Below are 24,801 nucleotides of genomic sequence, written 5' to 3'. Positions count from 1 at the left end.
GAAAGAATAGTTCGATAAGTTATTTTTCATTCTATTTTAAACAATATACCGTGCTTATGTATGGAAGACACCTAAAAAATCCCTCTTCATATCAAGAAAAATGTACCGGTTTTATGATGCTGTAGGCTATAATTGTCTAGTACTTATTCAACCACACCCATTATTTTTTTAGCAGGTTTTGTAAAGTTAGTGCTTTCCATATTGTTAATAAAGTTAAAAATAACTGCAGCACAAAATATTATATTATCTGGAAGCATACTACAGACACGATCTCTTTTTCTTACACTGAATCATATTATTCCTTGGTATTACAGTGAATCATTGCTAATGCGATTCATTAATCTCAAGTGAGCGAAAAATGTAGAATGTTGGTTATCTTGGAACTCAAATTTTAGTTTTGGAATGGTTTATTCCACATATTAACCATTTACAGTGTACAGGTACATACGTAATTGAGTATAGTGTGTCTATTATCATAGAAAACACTACAGTACTAAATTAATTACTGATTAAAAATTATAGGTCATTTTCTAATGAACAATTTACTTGTATGACGTTGTCACAGATAGGAATGCAAATGCCTGGTCACTTTACGGCCAACTATGGTCATGGATTCCTTGAAACTACCGGTCCATTCGGATGTTGTAGCAAAACGTTCTAGCGGTCAAGGCGTGTAACACTTCCTGGCGGGTGAGCGAAATGATATTGTCCTCTAAACTTTCTCCTAATGACATTTTTTTACAACAGATTTCAGTGGAGAACACACTTCAATATCGTCATCTGCACTAACACACTCCTCAAAACTAACTCCAGGCTACGCAACTTGTTGTGGAATATTCAATTTGTCAGGTGAGGTATGTCATTGTCACCATAACACGTCAATGGGATTAGTCTTCATGTTTTCAGGCTCTACTAAAACAGTTTTTATGTGTTGTGATGACACGGATTCCCGGGATGCGGCAATAGCTATATTGCATTAAGCACACTCCTAGTTAGCGTCTCCGTCTTCTTTTCAGCAGCGAGAATTCCAGCTCTCAAAACTTGCTTGCGATAGGACTTCTTCACAAGAGCAATGATGCCTTTATCCAAATTCTGAAGACGACTTGTTGCACTTGGGGAGGTGGGAGTGAGCCTTTACATTGGCAGTGTTTAGATCATGTGTGTCGTGGGCTGTGCAATTTTCCAACATCATAAGAACATGTTTATTCTGAATGGGAAGAAGCCACTTACTAAATGATGAGCTGTCGGTTCAAGCTTTCTTATGGTGAGAGTAAATGTAAAGTAAAGTGTCAATATTTCTCTTCGTGAAACAACGTAGTTTCTCGGACTTACAGATCACTCAAGGACGGTGTTTATCACTGGCATCTGCATTACACACAAGGACAAAATCGGAGCTCCCTCGTGGCTAAGCGGTTAGTGTACGCGCCTTTGGCGTGGGAGACCCGGGTTCGATTCCCGGCAGGAGCTCATGTGGTTCGCATTCCACGTTAATCAGTAGGTCCACGTCTCATATAGCCTCGCTGCTGAAAGGGACGCTAAACTAAAATCAACTCAACTCAACAACAAGGACAAAATCAAAACTTGTTTACTGTGTGTTCTACTATGGCACTTATTACCTTTTGCTCCGATTTTACGACTTTGGAAAAGCTTGTAAGGAAACCTAGTTTCGTCCATATTGTAGATATCACATGAAACATACTTTCTCATTTGATCAAGTTCATACAACCAGCTGTTTGCTCCTTTTTTGTTGACTTTACTTGCTTCACTACAAATTAGTATTGGGAAATTGAGTATCTCTTACAGCCATACAGTGGAATAACTGAAATCATGAATGTCGAAATTTTTTGTAATCTCGTTTGCTTTTGTTGCATTATACGGACACTTAAAGATACACTGGAAGTGGCATACGATTGAGCAATTCTGAAAGCAAAGCTTTAATATCTTCTAACTTAGCAATGCGATCTCGCTTAGATTTGTTTGCGGAACGTGATGCACCAGCATTAAGACTTTTCCGACGAACTTTAAGCATTGTAGAATAGGTTGTGTTTTGCAATTCAATACTTTTCGGCAAATGCATTCTTCTTCAATACACCACGGTTTACTGCTAAGAGAATTTTTAATTTTGTTTCTAGATTCATGTAAGTCTGCTTTCTCTTGGCCATAAATAACATCTTACTGCTTGCAACTTAACGTTACTCAAATTAGCTAGCTTTCAAAGAATAAAATGTACTTTTAAATACAAAATTGTATTTGTTGGTTGAAGCTCATTGCTGAGATGATCACGATTGTGCAGCAATGTTACTTGTACTATCTATATTTTAAAGAATGCAGTATATTATGTAAAATTTTGAATTGAACGAGATGGGACGTAATGGAACGGAATTTATATCCCACTGCGTTACGTTAAGTTACGCCTCCTTCCCTACCAAGTAACATTTCTGAATGCAACCATGGCAGAGAAACAACAAGAAAACTTTGAAAAACTGAAAATTCGTGTTACATAAAAAAAGAAAATCTAATGACACAACGGACTGAAAAACAGTTCGTAATTTGTTCTAACCAAAATTGACGTTAGCCTATAAACCTTTTTGTAGGATAATGTGACTTGCTACCAGAATTGAAATTTTTCATTCATTTTAACCGACAGTTCGCCTTAAGCGAGTTCGTGTTACTGGGTTGCTGCGTTCATTGTATTATAATATATGACGTGGTTTTACTGTATTACTATGTACACAATTTTCGGGAAATTTATTAAACTGTACAGTGTAGTGATCTTTTTAACGTACTTTATTGAATACTATCTTAAATAACCATTCTTCGCATGGGGACTGTATTTGGAAGGCAACGCATGTCACAATATCACCATTCATCTCACCGACCGCGAAAACTATGGATTACACACTAATATCGGCCATTTTTTATTATTTTTACATTTCTCCGTAACACTTCGGTGACCCGCGGCTTACAGCCAAATGGGGTAAATGTGGAAGTTAGTGCGATTGGAGATTCATCATTGATCTCAACGACTGCGAATACTACGAATTTCACATTCGGTCATTTTCTGCTACTTTTACATGTTCCGGTATACGCCCACCTGATACACCCTGGTTCGAATTTGAAAAAAAAAAGCTTCGTCCTGTTCTGGGCCTGTAACAATGTATCCGTGGCGCAAATTTGGTAACTATTTTTACACTAATATATGCGTTACTGTTCGAAGTATTCTATCAATTTAGGAATATTTGTCACTTTCACGAAAGGATAAACAGCAATAGATACAATCTGCTAGTTAAGTATAAAATCTATCTTTTAACATATTTAGTAAATAAATAATACCTTCTAGTAGAAAAACAATAACTAACATTACTGGGCACTAACAAAATATTTTCTAGTGCCATAAAAGTTCGTTTTCTGTATTTTGGACAAATCTACAAAAACAGCTATATAACATTATTGGCCACTAACCTAATATTATTGTATTGTGATAAAAGTTGATGTTCTCTGTTTTCTACAAACGTACGAGAACAACTATCAAACTTTATTGGCCACTACCGGATAATTTTTGTTAGTTTTAGGGAAGTTCGTTTTATGTATTTTATAGAAAACTACGAGAAAGAAAAGTATTTTTCATTATTGGCAAATAACGAAATATTTTAGCATCCGAAAAGTTCTTTGTCTGTATTTTGTAGAAACGTACGAGAACAAACCTAATCTAACATTATTGTCCACTAAAAAAATATTTTCTAGCGTCATAAAAGCTCGTTTTCTGCATTTTCTAGAAAACTATGGATGAAAATTCACCTTCAATATTTTCAATTTGTTTACCGTGATGTTATCTAACGATTGATAGACTTCTAATCTTAGGAAAACATTACAGTTAAAACTTTAAAAAAGTTTAGAAGTTATAATAATTTTGCGCTATAGGTATATCTCGTTAGCCATTTTGTGTCGTGTTGCATTGCTATTGCCATAATGAAAAGTTGATGAAGGTTCAATTTAGTACAGTACTATTATCATATTATCATATTATTTTTTATAGTATCATCGGTTAGCGTACTGCGTCATTTTTTTAAATACGGAAAATCGGTTTTCTTGATTTTCTCAAAAACTATGCATAAGGATTTACACTTACCTAAATCATTTTGACCAGCTTACTAAAACTGGCAAGTTTGTACAACCATTAATTTTGATCGTCTATTTCCTTTTGAATTATACTCTAGTAATATATTATATAATGTACTTGCACTGAAGTGTTTTTTCTCCGCATAGGGATATGTCGATTTAAATGGCTACGAACAAATAAATACTCTCGCTAAGGCAGTAAAAGCTGCTGCGGATTCTGGTCGTTGGTTAGACGCATTTATCGCTGATGTCGACTTATTTTCTACTCTACGTAAACTAAGCGATGGAACAAATGTGTATAACATACTGTACAAATCAGAGTGCAACAAATATTCATCATATATGGCTAGTGGTAGGTATTGAATTTAAATATATAATATATACTTTGTAAGTAGAGTAATTATAATTTGTATGTATACGGACACAATAATATATATATATATATATATATATATATATATATATATATATATATATATATATATATATATATATATATATGTGTGTGTGTGTGTGTGTACGGTAAAATACCAAGATAAGACCAACCTAACAACTTTTGTCTATATATGAAACAACATAGCAGACAAAAATCCAATTTTAACATTTTAACTTTGTCTGAATCTTTGCTATGCTGTCTACAATATATGATAATCTGAAGAGGCTGACCCAACTCCAGATTGACTGAACCATACAAAATAAGAGTGCCTTTAATGAGTCTTATTATGGTAAGATTGCCACAATAGATTCCTGCTTTTTGTCCCTGAAAATATTGTATATGCAAATCACATATTCACGAAATATTGGTGATTCGCGTTTACTAAACCACTGCTCCTTTCAAAGAAAGTGTTGTTTCTACTATGATGGTCTATAGCAAGAGTGATCTATTATCTAATGATCAAAAGGCGTCGTGTCATCTTGCAGTATAAAGTTGGGTCACTGGTCGCGCAAAGCAGGCTGAAACCTCTCCATGAGTTGCAATATAAAACCCTTCCTCCACCCACCACCATATTCGTTCCATGTCCCTCTCATAATCTCTAATGATCCGGTGGTGGCATGTGTAGTGAAGGCTTGTACGCATCGCAGTCTAAGAATTCATTTCGCCACGGAATCTAATTGTTAGCTGTGCGATGACAAAGACGTCTGGTTCAAGAAGATCACTATTTCGATTAGCCAGGTTTTGTAATTGACCCCTTTTTCCCTTTGGAAATCAAGGACTTTGCTCAAGTATTTTATTTTCAGAGATTTAGTATTCAGTTATAGCATGATGCTAGGCAACTTGTAAAAATGCTCTCATACTATTGAACACTCCACTAAAAAATAGAGGTACAACTCGGTAATACAATAAGGTGCTCTGGCCTTATTGAGTTTCATCGCATCTCATGTTGTATATAAGCTCCATGTCTGAAACCTTGAGGAAAAATTATGTAAATTATACATATTTCTAATTATAAAACAAAATGAACAAATGAAATGAAATCTTTAAGTTTTACATCCCACAATTATGCCGGTCAGGCTAAAGGAGAAGATGATTAATAAATGAAATGGTGGAATGAAAGAAGTGGTAGGAAACGGGAGAACCCACGAGCACGATATTTGTCCCCCACTTTGTAAAAAAACACGAGCTGGGATCAAACCAGAGACTCCAAGCACCAGATGTGAACGCTCTACCACTGGGCCATTGCGCCACCGCTAATTATGAAACACTAAGATGACTAATGTACATTACGTTAAATAGTTTCTTTCAAACAAATGGTAAAAAAAGTAACTTACCCTGTTGCAAAAATTATAAGAGAAGTTTTTCTTATCGAACGAAAACTTCAACACATCATTGCACTGGTAACAGACTTGTGTGAGAATACTGCGTAGTTAGAGCTGGTATCATCACAAGCTTTCACGTGATACTTGAGCTCCCTCGTAGCTAAAGATTTGAGGACGCGTCTTTGGTGTGGAAACAAAAGAAACTGGATTGAAAGAGCCTTTCCGTTCCTAGGCGTAGTAGAGTTCTCCTGCTAGGTGAGTCTAGTAGAGATCTTCCCAGATCAGTTGGCCAAGAGTCGTCTGCGTAGGATATTAACGTTTATTGCATTATTGTTTTTCTCATCTGTTCTCGTTTGCCGCCTGCGAAATTGTTTATGTCAGATTCAAAGAAACAAGGAGTGTGTTTTCTTCCTACTTGGAAATTCTGTAACGAATACTTATCAAATGCTTCAACAGGCATTCAAGAAGGATACTATGAACCGCATACAATTGTTTGAGTGGTTTGGGCGCTTTAAGTGTGGTACGATGAGTGTTGCAGATCATGCTCGTTCTGGGTGCTTTTCATCATTTCGAAACGACGAAAACATGGAAAAAATCTGCCACAAATCAGCGAGGATTGTCGTTTCATGATCGATGATATTTCAAAACAGGCAGAAGTGAGTTGGAGCTCATGTCAGCGTGAGACTTTGCAAATGAGACATGTTGAAGCTAAGTTTTTTTCTAGCCTGCTCACACAGGATCAAATCATTTGTCTGAATTGAAGGACTTGAAAATTCAGATTGAAAGTTATCCAAACTTTTTGATCAACATGATGACATTTTCGGAGAATTAAATAAAATGTAAAAGGAAAATGTTTTGATAGTGTAGAGGCTGTAAAATGAACCTCGCAAAGCGCATTGGACGATATAAAAGTTCCAGAGGTGCTTCAAACAGTGGGAAAGAAGATAGGAGAAACGAATCGCATTTAATGGAGAGTACTTGGAAGGAGACTGAAATAATTTTGTAAAAAATGTAATAAATTATTTTTAGAATGAAAGTCCGGGTTTTTTGTGGTCCTCTCTTGTATGTCTATCTATCCATCCATCCATCCATCCAGAAATTTTTCTGCCAGAATACTAACGTCCTCCCCCGACTTAAGCCGTATATAGTCATGTTTTTGCCGCAACATTACATATCTAAATTACACTTAAGTACAAATCAAAATTTAGGGGTTTAATTTATTTTATACAGGGTGTTCAGAACCTATGCCAAAAATTCGTTGGGAAATTAATGCTTACATGAAAATATTGAAAATGAATACTCATCAACATAGGTCCGCAATTGTGTCGTCTTGGATCGATAGCCCGCCGAAAATGCTTTGGAATGATATACGAGATATTGTCTACCTGATAAAAAGAATTATAGATCGGAAATGAAATGCCGATTGAAGGTCAGGTAAAACGTGTTTAATTTGAGATTATTTAGAATATAGATTTCATTAATTTACTAGTGGACATTGAATGTGTACCTGTTTTGGGTATATCATTCCTTGTTTTTATAAGACTTCATGAATCTCTTTGTGTGTTACGAGGCTAAGCTGTTTGTTATTTCTCTTGCACATTCTCTGATATATTAACAGAATATTTATATAAACATACACTATTCTTTTACCAAAATTTTATATGACATTTCGTTCGACATAATCCTTCATTGTGTTATTCCTTCAGATTATAAATCTAAAAGTGTCGGGTGACATATTTGTGCACGCATGTTAGTCCATTTTCATGTTTTCGTCTAAGGGTTTACTTCTGAAAATTCTTTGGTGTACTTTCCTATCACTTGCATGTTGAAATTAATAAAAAATTATTGTAAGATTGTCAATAAAGAAGTGACAATAATAAAGTGTACAAAGCTTTGGATCTATAGTAAGATAACAAAATAAGAATAATTGTCACTAAATCAGTTTGGGCTATGGCTGAATCTATCCAAGACCTTCGAGGCATGAATTTTGGATCTCTCTCGGCGTCTAAGAATCTCTATTACAAAATCCAAAAATTTCAATAGCTTCAGTTACGGTGAGGCAATGTGTCCCACTTACTATTGAACACGAAGTAAAATAACCCATAATTTTTTGGGCAATTTTCGAGACTAGGCATAACTCTCTCAATAAAAGCAGGTAAATTTTACAAAACACCGTTTCTTACTGCAATATATTTTTGACCAACATATTGAGACAGCGTCAACTTTTTTCTCGTAAGCAAAATAACCCTGCACGTACACACTTATTTTCTTACTCACAATGTACATACTGGGGTTTGTAGGACCCCAATCATATTTCTCTAAATTATTGAGTTTCTTTTTATTTAATGAGCTCATACATTTTTACACAATATCTATCAAAATGCTGCAACATTTTACTGAAAATAGTATTTCTAATGCCATTCTTGTAATTACTGTATTATTTTGAAAAACATAGGCAAATTTGTAAAATAATTCTCCCTTTAAAATACATACTGGGGTCAGTGGGACCCCAACAGCTGTAAATGTTATCACCTTTCTGACAATTATGAAAATAAATTTTGTGATCCTCTGTTGTAAGTAGTATATGTAAACAGAACATTTTAGACACTACTAGAGTTTCGAAACTGCAACATGATTCTATTTACATCCCATACAGAGAACTCACTTAAAGTACACACTGGGGTATGCTGGACCCCAATCAACGCAAGAGCGAAAATAACGTCTATTTCCAACAATGAATCTCACTAAACTGGCTAGACTGCTATTACTCCGCATATACAGTGTTGCAAACTTAATTTACATTGATAGCCCAAACTGCAAAAATAAATAGAATTGTTATAGTATTAGAATGAATATGCCTTGGGGTCCCTCAGACCCCAGTGTGTACCTGCAGGGATAAAATTATGTTTTGCTACACGTCTTAAGATTGTGCCCTTTAGTCTAAAGAAAACTAATGATTAATGCAAGTAAATGATTATGAAACACTTGATGGAATAAAATTATACAAAAAAGGGGGGACTCAGGGGAGACCTACGAGCATGATGTCTTTTTCCACAAACTCACATGACCTGGGAACAAACATGCGAACTCTCGTATCAAAGATGAGCACAATAGAGCTTAATGACATTGCTCCAAATCTTGGTTCACGCCTATTTCTAGTTGTTTGTCTGTGGAAACTACTTGCCAAGAATGTAGTCACTCGATTATATGTATATATCAATGAATAATAGTAACAAGAAAGTACTGTCTCTTTTTACCCACCATCTTTGAACATCGATATGTCACGTAATACATATCTGGGCATTAAAAATAGTACCCATCAACATCGACGGCCTCCCACCGACGTTCTGGAAGGTCATGGATTATATCGCAATTTAACTTGGTGGGTCGCAAAGCGTAGAAGGAATCAAGTGCATTTTGCACCTCTACTAGGGATTGAAACTAGTGTCCACTAAGGTGATTGTCCAATGAATTGAAAAGGTGATAATCCGGCGGTACAATGTCCGAGGAGTATGGTGGATGTAATAGTGTTTCCCATCCATGTTGTCCCGGGTCACTCTTGCCACGTGGAACTTAACGTTGTCCTTTAACAGGAGATTTCTTTGCGGTTCAAAAGTGCTGGATCAAGAGTTTTGAGTTTTTCTTAAACACGGTTCAACTGCTGACAGTACACAGTTACATTGATGCTCTGACCAGCTGGTAGCTGTTTTTGGTGCGCGATGCCAGTTAACACAAAACACAGAAAAACCTTCTTTTGGTGCAGTGCTGCTTTCGACTGTTTTAGAACCGGTTCATGTGATGATAACCAATGATGACAGCACTGTAGAGCTTCGTACACGTTCCACTTATTACATGTCGATACCCCGTCCAGAAATGTTTCCTGCCAAAGACGACAAGTTCTGCTGACGTTTCCTTCTGGTCCGGAGTCAAATCATGTACGACCCATCCACCCAACTTGTAGTGCTTCCTAAGTTATTGAAGGTGCTGTAGAATGATTTCTCCACTCACAGTGAAATGTATTCCCAATTTCTCACATATCTGACTACTGTTCGCCTCAATTGCTGGCTGAAATTCTTCATTTTGTACAGGTGTTGCTCTTCGGACACGTGGTGCGTCTTCGTGTGTTTAGTCACTGTCTTTAAGCATGTTAAACTACTGTTGCACTATCCGCGTAGTCACGAAACCCTCACCAAAGGCCTGGCATATCTTTCGCACCTCTGCAGCGGCGTATGACCCTGGTTAGCACTTGTACAGCATACACGCCCTTGAACTGAGAAAAAATTATGTGGCGTACTTAGAAACATATGTTACATGTGTAAATCCTGTAGTTTTTGGACTTAGCCTACACCAAACGTATAGCTGAAAATGAATGCTTGATACTACTTTCCGCATATGCGTTCCATCTATACATACTTTCTGTATGAAACAATATTGGTGGTCAGAATCTCAAAAACAACTGGACGTATATAACGTATAGTTAATGAATGAAACGTGCTTATATGTATCTAATATATGAAAGACTGTTAGATGTCAGACATCCTGCAACTGCACGATGTAACATCTAGAGCAGTGGGTATGTAGCTTATGGATAGATATGGTATGGTCCGTACTGATTTCTGTAATAAGCAGAAGGATTCCGTATATTTGTACAATATACCGCTTTCCGGATAATGGATTTTTCTCGGTGTATGACGCTCTATGGAGGTTTCATGTTCACTTTGTCATTACAGAAGTTCACGGTGTAACTGCACTGTCACAACCAAGTAGTATGTTGGATAAACCCACACCAACAACTGACTTTCGCTTCATCTGCCTTCCCATTCAACTCACGATGTGAGGGCCAATGGTACATAGACCTCCAGAAAAAGCGACAGAACTTTCATAGTTACCTTTATATTTTGATCTTTTCTACCAGTGACAGAAAGAAAGAAGCCTTTAATCACACGTTAGAAACTTCATTTTACTTTTTCGTCTTTTTTGTGTTGCACCAAAGGTTATGTTTTCGCTTTAAGCATTTAGTTTCTTTCCGTGTATATTTGTGTGGAGAAAACCAACGAATATACTAACTAACTAACTGACTAATTCTATAGCCTATGGAACCCGGAGGTTGAATGCAGCGTTTACAAAAGTTCTCCATTGACTTCTATCCTTTGCGAACTGAATCCAGTTTCTACTTTGTATTCCTATCTCTGCGAGATCCATTTTAATATTGACCTCTCATCTGCGCCTAGGTCTTTCGAATGGTTGTTTTCCGATTGATCTACCAGTCAAGAGTTTGAAAGCGTTTCTGCTTTCTTCCATCCTGGCTACATGACCGGCCCTTGACTTAGTGACACTAAGAATATTTGGTAAACCGTAAAAATTATGTAATTCCTCGTTATTGTTAATTCAGGATGAGAATGTTAATTACTAAACTGTATATTTAATAACAGTTAGAATAGCTTCCCGTACACACCACTGATTAATTCTGCATAATACATTTATTCCTTAATATATTTCGTCAATCATGTCTTCACAATATTCTTTCACACCATTTGTCCTTCCGACAATTGTCTACACTTGAACTACGTCCATTATATATTATTTCCTTTAACTACCCATGCGGGGTATCTCCATATACAGATCGCCACATTTACTGACAACAAACTTTCATCCTCTTCTATGCTACAAAATTATTTGGCACCGCAAAACGTGCCTATAATATCCAACCCTACAAATTTTCCCCTTGTTTTTTTTTTAAATATCAAATAAGCTCATTCTTTCCTTCTTAGTTTTTGCCTTTCCATCACTCGCCTGGTGACTACTTGGACCTGGTGGTATCTTGATGCCCATGGCCCATCTAAAAATAACTAAAGAAAATAACATGAACACAACCTCAAAATACAAAGATCGATCTTCCTCCCTTTGACTAGGTAACCGTAACAATGACAAGAGTAAACTCAAAATCACGCACAATACTGCATTATTTTTGTAGTGACTAACAGAACTTGAAATTCTAATCATCCGCCTCCTCAACCATGTGACCGTCTTCTTCATCCACAGCGCCAATGAGTCAGTTCTTCCCACTTTATTACAGTTATAGGTCTCTGTTGTTCCTGGAAACATAGCATTCGTCTCATCTGTCCGTTTAGTTGTTGCCATATTACTGAATGTGGATTCCTTCTGAATTGTATCCTTATTTTCGTTACTAAAGGCGTGTAGTTCGAGGGCAACGTGCAGTTGAGTATTGGTATGAACTATATCACTTTTAGTCGAAACGCTAGGGAAACTTTTGTTTGACTGACTTCTTTCATTAGGCCTCGACCTGTAAAACTTAAAAAACTTGTTCAAACAACATCTTGCAAAATGGTTCACCAATCCACAGGAGAAACAACGTGCGCCCTTTGCTCGGCAGAGGTTAGCTGCATGTCTAATTCCACAAGCTTTACATTTTCTAAATAGCCAGTAACGATTGTATTCTCGTTGTGCAGACCGAAAATATGATGAATTATCAATTTTCATGATTGATTTCCTGTCTTCGTAATTTACAGAGGGCTCACTTTGTTTGACCATCTCCAGTGCGTGACTCAAAGTTAGATTTGGTACTTCTAGCATTCTATTCCGAACACATTCATTCCTAACACCACAAATTAGCTGATCTCGAATAATCTCTTCTGTCAGTGAATCAAATTTGCACCTGTTTGCCTGCATCTTCAATTGCATTACATACTGGTATAATGATTGCCAAGACCGTTGCTTCATATTATAAAAGTGATACCTTTCTTCGACCACGTTTAACATAGGTCTGAACTGATCCAGGAAAAGTTGTCTGATTTCACAAAACTCCATTTCGAATAAGTTATTGGGAGTAGCCAATTTCTTTAATGCTTCAAAATGCTGACGCCCCATAACAGACAGAAAAATACAGGAAAATTGTGACTGTTTGATTCCGTTACTCTGACAATAGTTCATAAATCTTTACAGATACGTCTCTGCGTGCTCCTTTTCTTTATTAAAAGCCTCTATATAACTCACCGTCATCTCTGCATCTACCCTCCTGGGTTCCAGAATCCTCGTCGCCATGTTGTTAATTCAGGATGAGAATGTTAATTACTAAACTGTATATTTAATAACAGTTAGAATAGCTTCCCGTACACACCACTGATTAATTCTGCATAATACATTTATTCCTTAATATATTTCGTCATTCATGTCTTCACAATATTCTTTCACACCATTTGTCCTTCCGACAATTGTCTACACTTGAACTACGTCCATTATATATTATTTCCTTTAACTACCCATGTGGGGTATCTCTATATACAGATCGCCATATTTACTGACAACAAACTTTCATCCTCTTCTATGCTACAAAATTATTTGGCACCGCAAAACGTGCCTATATTATCCAACCCTACAACAGTTATGAAGTTTCCGCCATTCCCCATTCCGTTCCTCTTGGGTCGGAATATTCGTCTCAGGATCTTGTACTCAAATACTTTCAGTCTATGTTCTTCCCTCAGAGTAAGCGAATGTATCGTATCCATACAGAACAAATGTATGATTATCGTTTTATACAATATTTTAAGTTTCAAATGACTACAGAATTTGCGACGACAAGAGATTTTGAACTCATTATTAACACGAATTCTATACTTTTAGTCGACATTTCATTTGTTCGTGAATATGATTTTCATGTCTTAATATTTAGCCCAATATACTAATTGAGAAATATAATTATATAATACATTTGAATACTACATAAGTGACACAGTATTACTGAATCTTGTCTTTCGTTGAAGAGTTAATTTTAATGTATATACTTATCAGTTTCATTATTTCTTATGAGTTCTTTAAAATACCTACTTCTTGATGTTAATAATCTCAGAAAAGTACAACAAGAAACTGAGTTTTGAATATTCTTTTGAATATTATTTTTTTAATGCATAGTAATCATTGTAGTAAGGTTAATGTTGCGAAATTAGTTTCTTAATGGAAGATTCTTGAACTGGTGAATCTGACGTGTGATCTTGGAAATTCGTGCAACTTTTTATGCTCGACCGGTCGCCAGTATGGTGTATAAAGTTTCTTGTAACGATGGACCTTATTAGTTCTCCAAATCAAATTTATACTCATCCAGATAGTCATCTTGAGCAGCTACACACAGATAGAAATATAGTTTTCAGTCTTCCTAGCGGTCCGAAAGACTTTTACCTGAAACTTTAATACATCAGTTACGCGCTTCAAAAAATCACACAAGCTACCAAAATGACACCATTTCAAGTGATTTTTTAGCAAGGGGATTAAATACAAGCTACAGAAAGTGAAAGCGGTGATAGGGGTTGAGGAGCCTTAAGATTGTTCCTCTCAAGGCAGACCAGAAGATCAAGACACACATCTCTCAAATTGGCCTTCTGCTTAATCGTGAGATTCTTTGTAATCATCGTGGCACATACTTATCTTGTGTTTAAATCCTGTGTTAAACTTTGATGGACATGATTAAAATTAGCACACTAGTGATCATTATCACCGTCAATAAATGATCTAACTTTTCTAGATTCCTCATTTTTCTAATATTGTCGTCCGTTTCTGAGGTTGGACATCTTCTTGTACGATACTCGCCTGCTACTTATTCTCGGCCTCCTTAAAAGGATTGTATTATCTGAACACTTCTGCTTTGTAAAAAGAGTGTCCTCTGTAAGCCCTTTGTAGCTTTTCATACGCCTCTGTAACGCTTTTGCTAAGTTCTACACAAAATTTGATGACATATCTTTGCTCAAATCTTTCCCGGTCCATTTCTGTATCGCAGCACCTAACAACTCGACACAATCAACAGCGTGGAGGAAATTGAAACTTGTACCTAGTCAGCGGCAAGATTTCATTTAACGATGTGTGAGGGTGGAGGCACCAAGGTTGTAATTACGTGCACGATGCTGCACTCTCATTACTTTCTTAACAGACCACATATATGAAGTCCAGTGCGAGCCTTTCTTGTTACCGTGTTTCTTTTTAATGGCATAAGACGTTCAGTGTACGCTGGAATCTGTAAAAATGACCGACATATAGATCCAAGCAGATCTGTCAGAACAATTGAAATGATTGGTTAAGTTCTGAATATCATTTAGAATTGTAGAAATGCAAAAAACAGAGTACTATCAGACCCCCGTAAGAATGAAAAATGACTTTAGGCCAAATAATAACGGATGATTTAAAGACACGGAAAGAAATTGCACGTTTTGTAGAACACTGAAGCAACGAAACGGAGGAGTGGAAACAACACTGTGATTGTTCGTGAGTTTTTGACTCAAAAAGTGTTTTTGTTTTACCACATCCACCGGATACATCACCAGTCTTGTCTATATGTGAATAATATCTCTATAAAATTAAGAACACAATTAAGATTTGCTTTTTGATAAAGTATGCACAAAAGCCATTGACGAGGACTTCAAAATTAAAAACTTCCAAAAGTAGTTTCATGATTTAACTGAATCGTATAACGCTGTGTGAACAAATACGGCTCGCACCTTGAATAAAACGAGGTAAGTTGATTCCATTTGTTAGTCCTTTATTTCTTACAGACACTGACTCATTTCCTAATTTCACAGTATGGACTCATTTCGATCTCTTTTACAGACAAGTTTATACGAAAACTCAAGTGCTTAATGAACGGACCAATTGCCAAAAAGCTAGGAATTCCTTCGAATGTTGACTGGACTGAAAGAAATGAAACTGTATTTCAGAAAATGAAATCCGTCTATCTTACACCAGTTACAGACACAGGTAAGGAAAATAAACGCTTTCGTTCAGCTACAATTGTTGTTGTTAAAACGATATTTGTCTTATAGTTTACATAGATTTAAACTTCTTAAAATGATTGGGTGCACTTGAAACGCTCAGGAAGTGACCTCCTAGCTTGTATATTTAACAGTTAATGAAACACTGCTCCTTAAATAAAATAATGATTATTTTTGGAATCCTGCAAATAAAATAAGTAATTCGAGATCACGTTTTCACTCCTTAATTCACTACGGATTGCTGCTAATTTGTAAAGCTTTGTAGTGATCCAAAATTAATATTCAAACTAAATGATAATAATACTCTTTGAGACCTTGAATTACATTAAATGTCTATATTTATATTAGAAACCAAATAAATACGAAAATAAATGAAAAAATAAAAATACAACCAATAGCTAAATATTTTTTTATAACGGTATATGGGCAAGTCCGTGCTGGGATACTAACAAGGTCGGTGGACAAGTCTACCAAAAGGGCGCGCATAGAAACTGAATACCAATTATATATATATATACTCGTACACTATGTGATGAAAAGATTCCGGAAATGACTTACAAGTTCATGGCCCCCTCCATCTGTACTGCTGGAATTCAATACGGTGTTGGGCCACCCTTAGCCTTGATGACAGCTTCCACTCTAGCAGTCATACTTTTAATCAGGTGCTGGAAGGTTTCTTGGGGAATGGTAGCCCATTCTTCACGGAGTGCTGAACTGAGAAGATGTATTGATGTAGGTCCGTGAGGCCTGGCATGAAGTCGGCGTTCCAAAACATCCCAAAGGTGTTCTATAGGATTAAAGTAAGCACTCTGTGCAGCCCAGTCCATTACAAAGATGTTATGGTCGTTTAACCCCCTCCGCCATTGGCCGTGCAGTATGAACAGGGGCTCGATCATGTTGAAAGATGCAATCGCCATCCCCGAATTGCTCTTCAACAGTGGGGAGCAAGAAGATTTTAAAATAATCAATGTAGGCCTGTGCTGTAAGAATATCACGCAAATCAACAAGGAGTGCAAACTCCTCCAAGAAAAACACGACCACACCATAACACCACCTCCCCCGAGTTTTACTATACACGCTGACAGATGACGTTCACTGGGCATTCGCTATACCCACACAATGCAATCGGATCGCCACATGGTATACCGTGATTCGTCACTCCACACAACGTTTTTCCACTGTTCAATCGACCAATGTTTACGCTTGTTACACCAAGCGAGGCATCGTTTGGCATTTACCTGCGTGATGTGTGGTTTCTGAGCAGCACCTTGACCATGAAATCCAAGTTTTCTCATTTCACATCTAACTGTCATAGTACTTGGAATGGATTCTGATGCAGTTTGGAATTCCTGTGTGATGGTCTCGATAGATGTCTGCCTATTACACTTTACACCCTCTTCAACTGTCGGCGGTCTCTGTCAGTCAACAGGCGAATTGGGCCTGATCGCTTTTGTGCTGTACGTGTCCTTTTACGTTTCCACTTCACTTTCACATCAGACGCAGTGGACCTAATGATAGTTAGTAGTGTGGAAATATGGCGTACAGACTTCTGACACAAGTGACACCCAATCACCTGACCAGGTTCGAAGCTCTTGAGTTCCGCGGAGCGCCCATTCTGCTTTCTCACGATATCTAATGAGTACTCAGGTCCCTGATAATGAGTACCTGGCAGTAGGTGGCAGCACAATGCAGCTAATATGAAATACGTATGTTTTGGGGGGTGTCGGGATACTCTTGATCACATAGTGTATATATGGTGTAACTTAATTAATGTATTAAACGTCAGGTGGTGATTCCCGCCTCCAAGATAAAAGGAAAAGTATAGATCAACCTGCGTCTAGAAACATCTCGCAGTTACGACCACCTGAAAATTTATGTAAATACGCCAAAACAGCCATACTCGGCCATACTGAATCAAGAGGCCTAACCTCTCTTGTGTTAGTTAATGTGCCAGCTACGATCAAGTGTTGTAATACGAATTTGGGAGCACAGCACACATACGACACTTAGAGGGCTGACGGAAGTTTTCACTTTCGGAGGGCAACTTGCTTTTTGAACCTCATTCATTTTCATCATCTTTTCTTTCTTTTTCATCTACATTTGGGCTTCGGCCCTTGGCTACTTTATCACTATGACGGACTCTGGCAACACAAACGGTCAAGCTGACCTAGGACGACATATAGGATTACCACCTACACTTCAGACGAATCCAAGCACTTCCCGCGATCAACCTACATCTATTGCCTCTCGCAGCCGGACTCGCCACTTTTCTTGGGGAAGTCAACCGATAGGAAGCACATCTAGAGATAGGCATCCCTCTACAGAATCTACACAATCTGCTAAACGTGTTCGATCAAGGTCTCCTATTACAGCAATGGATATCGAGGGCAATCCACAGCATACTAATAAAACAACGGGTCCTATAGATCATTCCTTACCAAGTTCAACTTTCGATCCTGTTTATCACTTTCTACTCACAGAATATGACACTAAATTCACAAATTCCAAAATGATATTTCTGCAAATAATGAAATACGTTCCTAGGGTACGGGACACTCTAGTTCAAATCGTTTCCACTAGAAATGGCTACATTTTGAAATCCAAAGATCCGAATTTTGGAATTACCATACGGAATAAGGCTTCTTACGAAATTTTCGGGAAAAATGCTAAACTCACGAAATTGACAGATAAGCGTCAGAAGCAGCCTCCACCACCGCGACAGCCATCTTTTCTATCTGTTGTCATTAGAGGTGTCTCACCCGAACTGACAGATGCAGAAATACTCGAGGAACTAGCGCAAGAAGGGATATCAGTCGATAAATGTATTCGGATTCGAAATACTAATGGTCCTACATACATGGTCCGCGTTCTTTGTAAGCGTCAGGATACTATTGACTACTTATTACGATATGGTGCGCCGATCTATAAGAAAATCCACCGGGTTGAACCATCCAAAACTCAAGGACCATTACCAATTCGTTGTGAAAAATGTCAGGTTTACAACGATCATACTACCGCTAACTGTTCAAGTCCCTCTAAATGCGGATACTGCTCAGGGATGCACGAAACCAAAGCGTGTCCCAATCTCCAAGGACCGCCGAAATGTAATACTTGCAGTGGGATTCATCCTACCTACAGTTATCGCTGCAAAGCCAAACCAGCACCAACTCCTGAGCATCCAGAACTAACGGTACCAATAAAAACGGCCGACAAAGCAACTCAACCGACTCAATCCATATTACCGCCGCTAACCGTTGAAGATCTCCTCCGTTATATCAGTTTGGTGTTACAAAATATATTCCCATTTCAGCGAGCTCATATCTTACATCATATAATCTCTGCCGCAAAATCCATTTTTCACATCAATCTCCATGCAACGTATTCCAATAATTATGTTCATTTTCACATTGGGCCTCTGGAAACTGCTGTTTAAAACCATGCATATGTTACTCTACATTATGGGGATTACTTTCCTATTCGTCAATATTCGTTCATTTTCACAACATAAGCTGTTATTCGAAACATTATTATATGAGGAGCATATTAATGCATTTGCACTTAACGAAACCGCCTTAAGACCGAACGTGTTAGCCCATATTTCTGGTTACCAGATACAGCGCCACGATTATCCCGATCATATGGCACGTGCTCAAGGAGGGGTTGCAATAGGTTATTCTCCCAAATATCCAGTAAGAGCATATACTCCTCAAGTTTTTGGAGATCTCCCGGAATACTTATTTTATTCTATATACTTTCAATCATTAATAGTTAATTTTAGCACAATTTATATTCGACCACGCCAACCCATACGATTACAGTATTTTGAATATATAGCCAATAACTTTCGTAATATTATTATCATGGCGGATATAAATATCCATAGTCGTAGTGCTCGCGAAAAGGCAAATTTTCAGCAGTTCTTAACTGACAATCTGCAGCTGCATCTTCATGTCATTCCTACTCACACCAGACCAATCAGTCAGACTACACCAGATGTCGTAATTACATCTATAAACCTTGTTAACGACTGTCAGCTTGAAGTTCTCGATTCCATCGGAAGCGATCATCATCCAGTTAAATTAACATTAACTCGAGGACAACCGCCACGACAGGTAATTGCACCGCGACGTGTTCCTAGATTTGACAAAGCGAATTGGCCTCATTTTCGGCAACACATCGAACACTCTCTTTCAAGTGTAGCAGCTCCAGCTACAGAACCTGAGTTGGCTTCGTGTCTTACTACTCTCACTGAGGCAATACGAACCAGTGCTCACCATAACATTCCAACTGTTCAAGTGACTCTCCACAAGCCAAAATTACCACCGACGTATGTCACTCTGATACATAAGGCTCGCCAACATCTCCGTGAATACCATCGAACAGGGAATGATGTCTATCTTCATCAACATCGCCAATGGCAACGAGCGGTTCGTAATTATCTTGCTGCATATAAACGTCGCAGTTGGATTAAGACTTGTAATACCTTATCTGAGGAAGCACACCCATCACGCTATTGGAAGAGGTTTAATGAACTAACTGGCAAGAATACGACAACCACTTATCCTCTAATCTTAGATGGCACCCCTCTCTTCTCAGACCAAGAGAAAGCTAACGCTTTTGCTAGTCAGCTACAGACAGTTTTTACTCCAACAGCTACCTCGAAGATCTCTGAACGGACAGACATCTCTTGCATTCCTGCTTTACAACCTTCTGCAGACCACGTCATTGATCTGGAACATCCACTCACCGCACCGATTACTACAGATGAACTTCACATTGCTCTCAGGCGGAATAAGAACACAGCCCCTGGGGTTGATAACATTTGCTATCGACATATTAAAGAAGCCCCGCAATCACTTCTACTACTACTGGTGCCGATATACAACTTCATTCTCAGAACTGGTTTCTATCCCTCAGACTGGAAAGTATCAAAAATTTGCATGTTCCATAAACCGAACAAGCCTGTACATTCTGTTTCCTCTTACAGACCAATTCAACTGACATCAGTCTTCAGTAAAATTTTTGAGAAAATTCTTGTCTGCCGTCTTCATAAGTATCTTGAGACAACTACTCTACTACCCATCCACCAAGCAGGCTTTCGGCCTAACTTCTCCATAAATGACCAGCTACTTTGCCTCAGCACCATAATCACTAACCAGTATAATAAAGCCTTCCCTTCTTGCCTCATTCTTATGGATTTAGAAAAGGCTTTTGATAAAGTTTGGCATTACGGCTTAATCAAAAAATTACAATCATTCAAGTTTCCACTTTGCTATTTGAGGATAGTATATTCTTTCCTTACAAATCGCATTGCTTATGTTACAGTCGGCAATGCTCTATCTTGGCCTATTTTCCGCTTACTGGGGTTCCTCAGGGTTCTGCTCTCAGCCTTTTATTGTATATCCTATACGCTTCTGATATCCCTGCAGTTCCACGCAATGTTTTTACTTTTCAATACGCAGACGACACAGCTTTTCTTGCTCTTGGTAAAACTATCCAACAACTTAATATTCTTTTACAAAGAACTCTCGATAATTACATCAAGTGGTGCAAGCGATGGCATTTAACCATTAATACAGAAAAGACTCAAGCAATCATATTCTTGCCTCCAAACAGACGTTCCCGAGTTTACAGAAATCCGAATCTTTTGCAAGTAACTGTTGATGGATACCGTGTAAGCCCTACCCCTACTGCTACTTACCTAGGCGTGGCTTTCGACTCAAAACTCACTTGGAATGCTCACCTGAAAAAGCTAACAGCTAAGGCTAACATGCGGTTAAATCTATTGCGCCGTCTCAGAGGCACGACTTGGGGTCTAAAAGCTGAAGTGATACTTCACACCTATAAGGCATTCCTCCGACCCATCCTCACTTTTGGACACACCGCCTGGAGCAATGCTTCTGCGTCATATTACGAAAAACTCTGCATCTTGGAGCGACATGCTATTCGGCTGGCTTATCGTATTAAGCTTCCTTACCCTACATGGCTGACATATGAGTATATCGATTTTTCAAAAATCATGAAACACCTCGCAGAACTACGACTAAAGTATATCACTTCACGTATACAAACAGGTCATCCGCTATTCTTGGACATCCTGCAGACTGATGCTCTTACTGACGCTACATTTCGGTACAAACATTCACCGTTAAACATCTTAGTATCTCTGTTTGTTCAAAATACACATCTGACTGCTGACGAACGGGAAATATATGACATTTACTTCATTAATGATCATCTTCCTCATATTTTTCCATATTAGCACTGAAATCCTCACTATTAACAAGGGCTTCCCCCTGTCCTCATCAGTCCCGAGTCGCCCCGGGACAGAAGATTTAACACTGCATCTGCCTTGCTAATTTAACTTTGTCTGTGTTGTGCTTGCACTTCATCTCATACTTCATCATCATTGCTCTAAGTTCTATTACATTTGTGATACATTTTGTTTTTCTATCACATCTATACTTTAGCACCTCGTATATATATATTTGCACATATGTGTTCTACTTTTGATTTATTATTATTTATCACTAACACCTAGTTTAGTATGCTCACTTTTTCATCATGTTTATAAAACTGCACGTTGACCATCTCACAGTGTTCAATGATCAATGTAAATCTAAATGCATCTATGCCAAAGAGAGGGCGTAACCCTCTAATGGCTGGGAGTAGGAGTATCACCTTGCCCAAATCAGTGAATAATTGATGAATAAAGATTATCCAGTTCACCTATAACCCTTTTCCCTTACCCCTAAAAAAAACATACTCCAGCATACTCTCAATCGATATTTCATTCGATCTTAACAGCTGTGACGTACCAGACGTCAGAACAGCTTCATTTTGATATCCTTCCTGTTCCTCATCCCGGGCTTTTTTCTGCGTCATTCCTTTGAGCACTACTCTCCAGACTAATCAAGCCAAGGGTGTGTAGTGTTACGGGTTTGTCCAGAGAACTGTTCCAACCTTGGTGGCTATAAAAACGGGTCACCTTACCTACGATTACTTAATCATCACACACTGTATCTCGTTCGTTTTTTAATCTAGGGGCTTCGGCCCGATTCCTGCTCTCCATGACGGATCCGCATCAGATCACTGGGGCTTCGATGGATGGTCGGCATGGCGGACTACCTCCAGTATTCCTCGCCCCACCGGCTCATGCCACAAAGGTGGAAAAGCGCAAGGATGGCACACGTCATCGCAGAGCCTCTGAACTCTCCACTGCCTCCACCGTCTCGAACGCCTCCAGTCAATCGCGATCGCCAATTCATTCAGAGAACTATGCTGAGCGTTTAGTCAACTCACCGCCAGCAAAGAAACAACATTTAAGTCGCACATCACCTTCCGTCGACACGGACACCGAAATCGCTCACTCTTCATCTTCATATCAGCGTCAAAACCCAGTCATTCCATCCATATCAAATCCAGAGCTTCATTGCTTTCTTCTTCAAAATTTTGATCCAAAATTCGATAACGTCAAATTACGTAGTTCTTCAAATTCGTAAATATCTCCCAAGTATTAATCTCACTCAAGTGGTCAAATCCCGCAATGGGATAATTTTGAAATCTACGGACCCACATTTCGCTACTACTGTACGAAACAAGGCTTCTTTCGAAATCTTTGGGAAAACAGCCAAAATTGACACCCTCAGTTCCTCTCGCCGAAAACAACCACCACCTCCAAAAAAGCCTCCTCTTCTCTCCGTTGTTATCAGGGGCGTTGATCCCACATACACGGATGAGGAAGTTTCTGAAGAGCTGAAATTAGAAGGCTTCACCATCACCAAAGTACTCCGCATCCGGAACGATCAGGGACCCATTTACATGATCCGAGTCTTAACAACATCGCAAGAAGCAATTGACACTATGCTCGCACATGGCTCCATGATCTATAAAAAACGTCATCGTGTAGAACCCTCCCGATTATCCCCGCCACTTCCAATTCGTTGCAAAAGGTGCCAAGCATACAATCAGCACACCACTGCCAACTGTCGCAACACTGCCATCTGTGCATACTGCACAGGCACCCACCCTACCCGTACTTGTCCGAATTTAGAACTTCCACCCCGTTGTGCTTCCTGTAACGAACAACATCCCACATACAGTTACAAGTGCAAAGGAAAACCTCAACATGAAAGTACTCGACCTGAATTAGTTGCCCCACTTCGCACTCATGATTCTTCTACCAACACGGATTTCCCCATTGACTCCACTTCTGTTACTATAGATAAACTTCTCTCTTTTACTACACTTGCCTTGCAAAACATCCACCCCTTTATCCGTCCTCACATCCTTCCACAAATCATACACGCAGCCCGTATCATTTTTCACGTCTCTTTCAACGCAACATACTCAAATACCGATGCTCATTTTCATACGTCGCACCTTCCGTCTTACTCTTAACAGCCAACTCTTACAGCATATCATCACGGCTTTAGTGTTTCTATTTCTTAATATCCGATCCTTTTTCAAAAACAAACTTCTCTTCGAAGCGCTTCTACTCGAGGAAAAAGTAAATGCGTTTCTACTCAATGAGACCTTTTTCAAACGATCGGATACTTGCCATATCGCACGCTATAACATCCTTCGTTGTGACAACACTCTTCCAGCTCAGCGAGCAAACGTGGGGCAGCAATTGGCTTTTACCACAAACTTCCATATATACATCATTCTAGCGCAATTCTCAATCTCCCTGAGTATGTAATAACTACATTATATTTCCCGAATATAGCCATCAGACTCATTACCATTTACGTCAGACCAGGTCATTTGATTTCACTTCCTTTTCTACAAGATATATCCAATACATACAAGCATTACATCATCATGGCAGATATCAATCTTCATAGTCGTACAGGCAACGAACGTACCGTGTTCACGCAATTTGTTGCTTCAAATACAACAGGCATCATCCACGCTTTACCATCCCCATCTCGCCCTATTTCTCAGACAACTCCCGATATAGTCATCACTTCCAATACTCTTGCTTCCCATTGCACTGTTGATGTTCTAGCACTACTTGGCAGCGATCACGCACCTATTAAGCTGACGTATCATCATACCCAGGCCACTAAATCTGCTAATCTACCACCTCCGCGGCCAACACTTCGATACGATAAAGCTGATTGGCAAAAATATCGTGACTACATTTCTC

Source organism: Thermobia domestica, chromosome 3 (assembly GCF_964235325.1).
Source record: "Thermobia domestica chromosome 3, izTheDome1.hap1.1, whole genome shotgun sequence".
In the NCBI taxonomy this organism is placed as follows: Eukaryota; Metazoa; Arthropoda; class Insecta; order Zygentoma; family Lepismatidae; genus Thermobia; species Thermobia domestica.
This window is presented reverse-complemented; position numbering follows the sequence as displayed.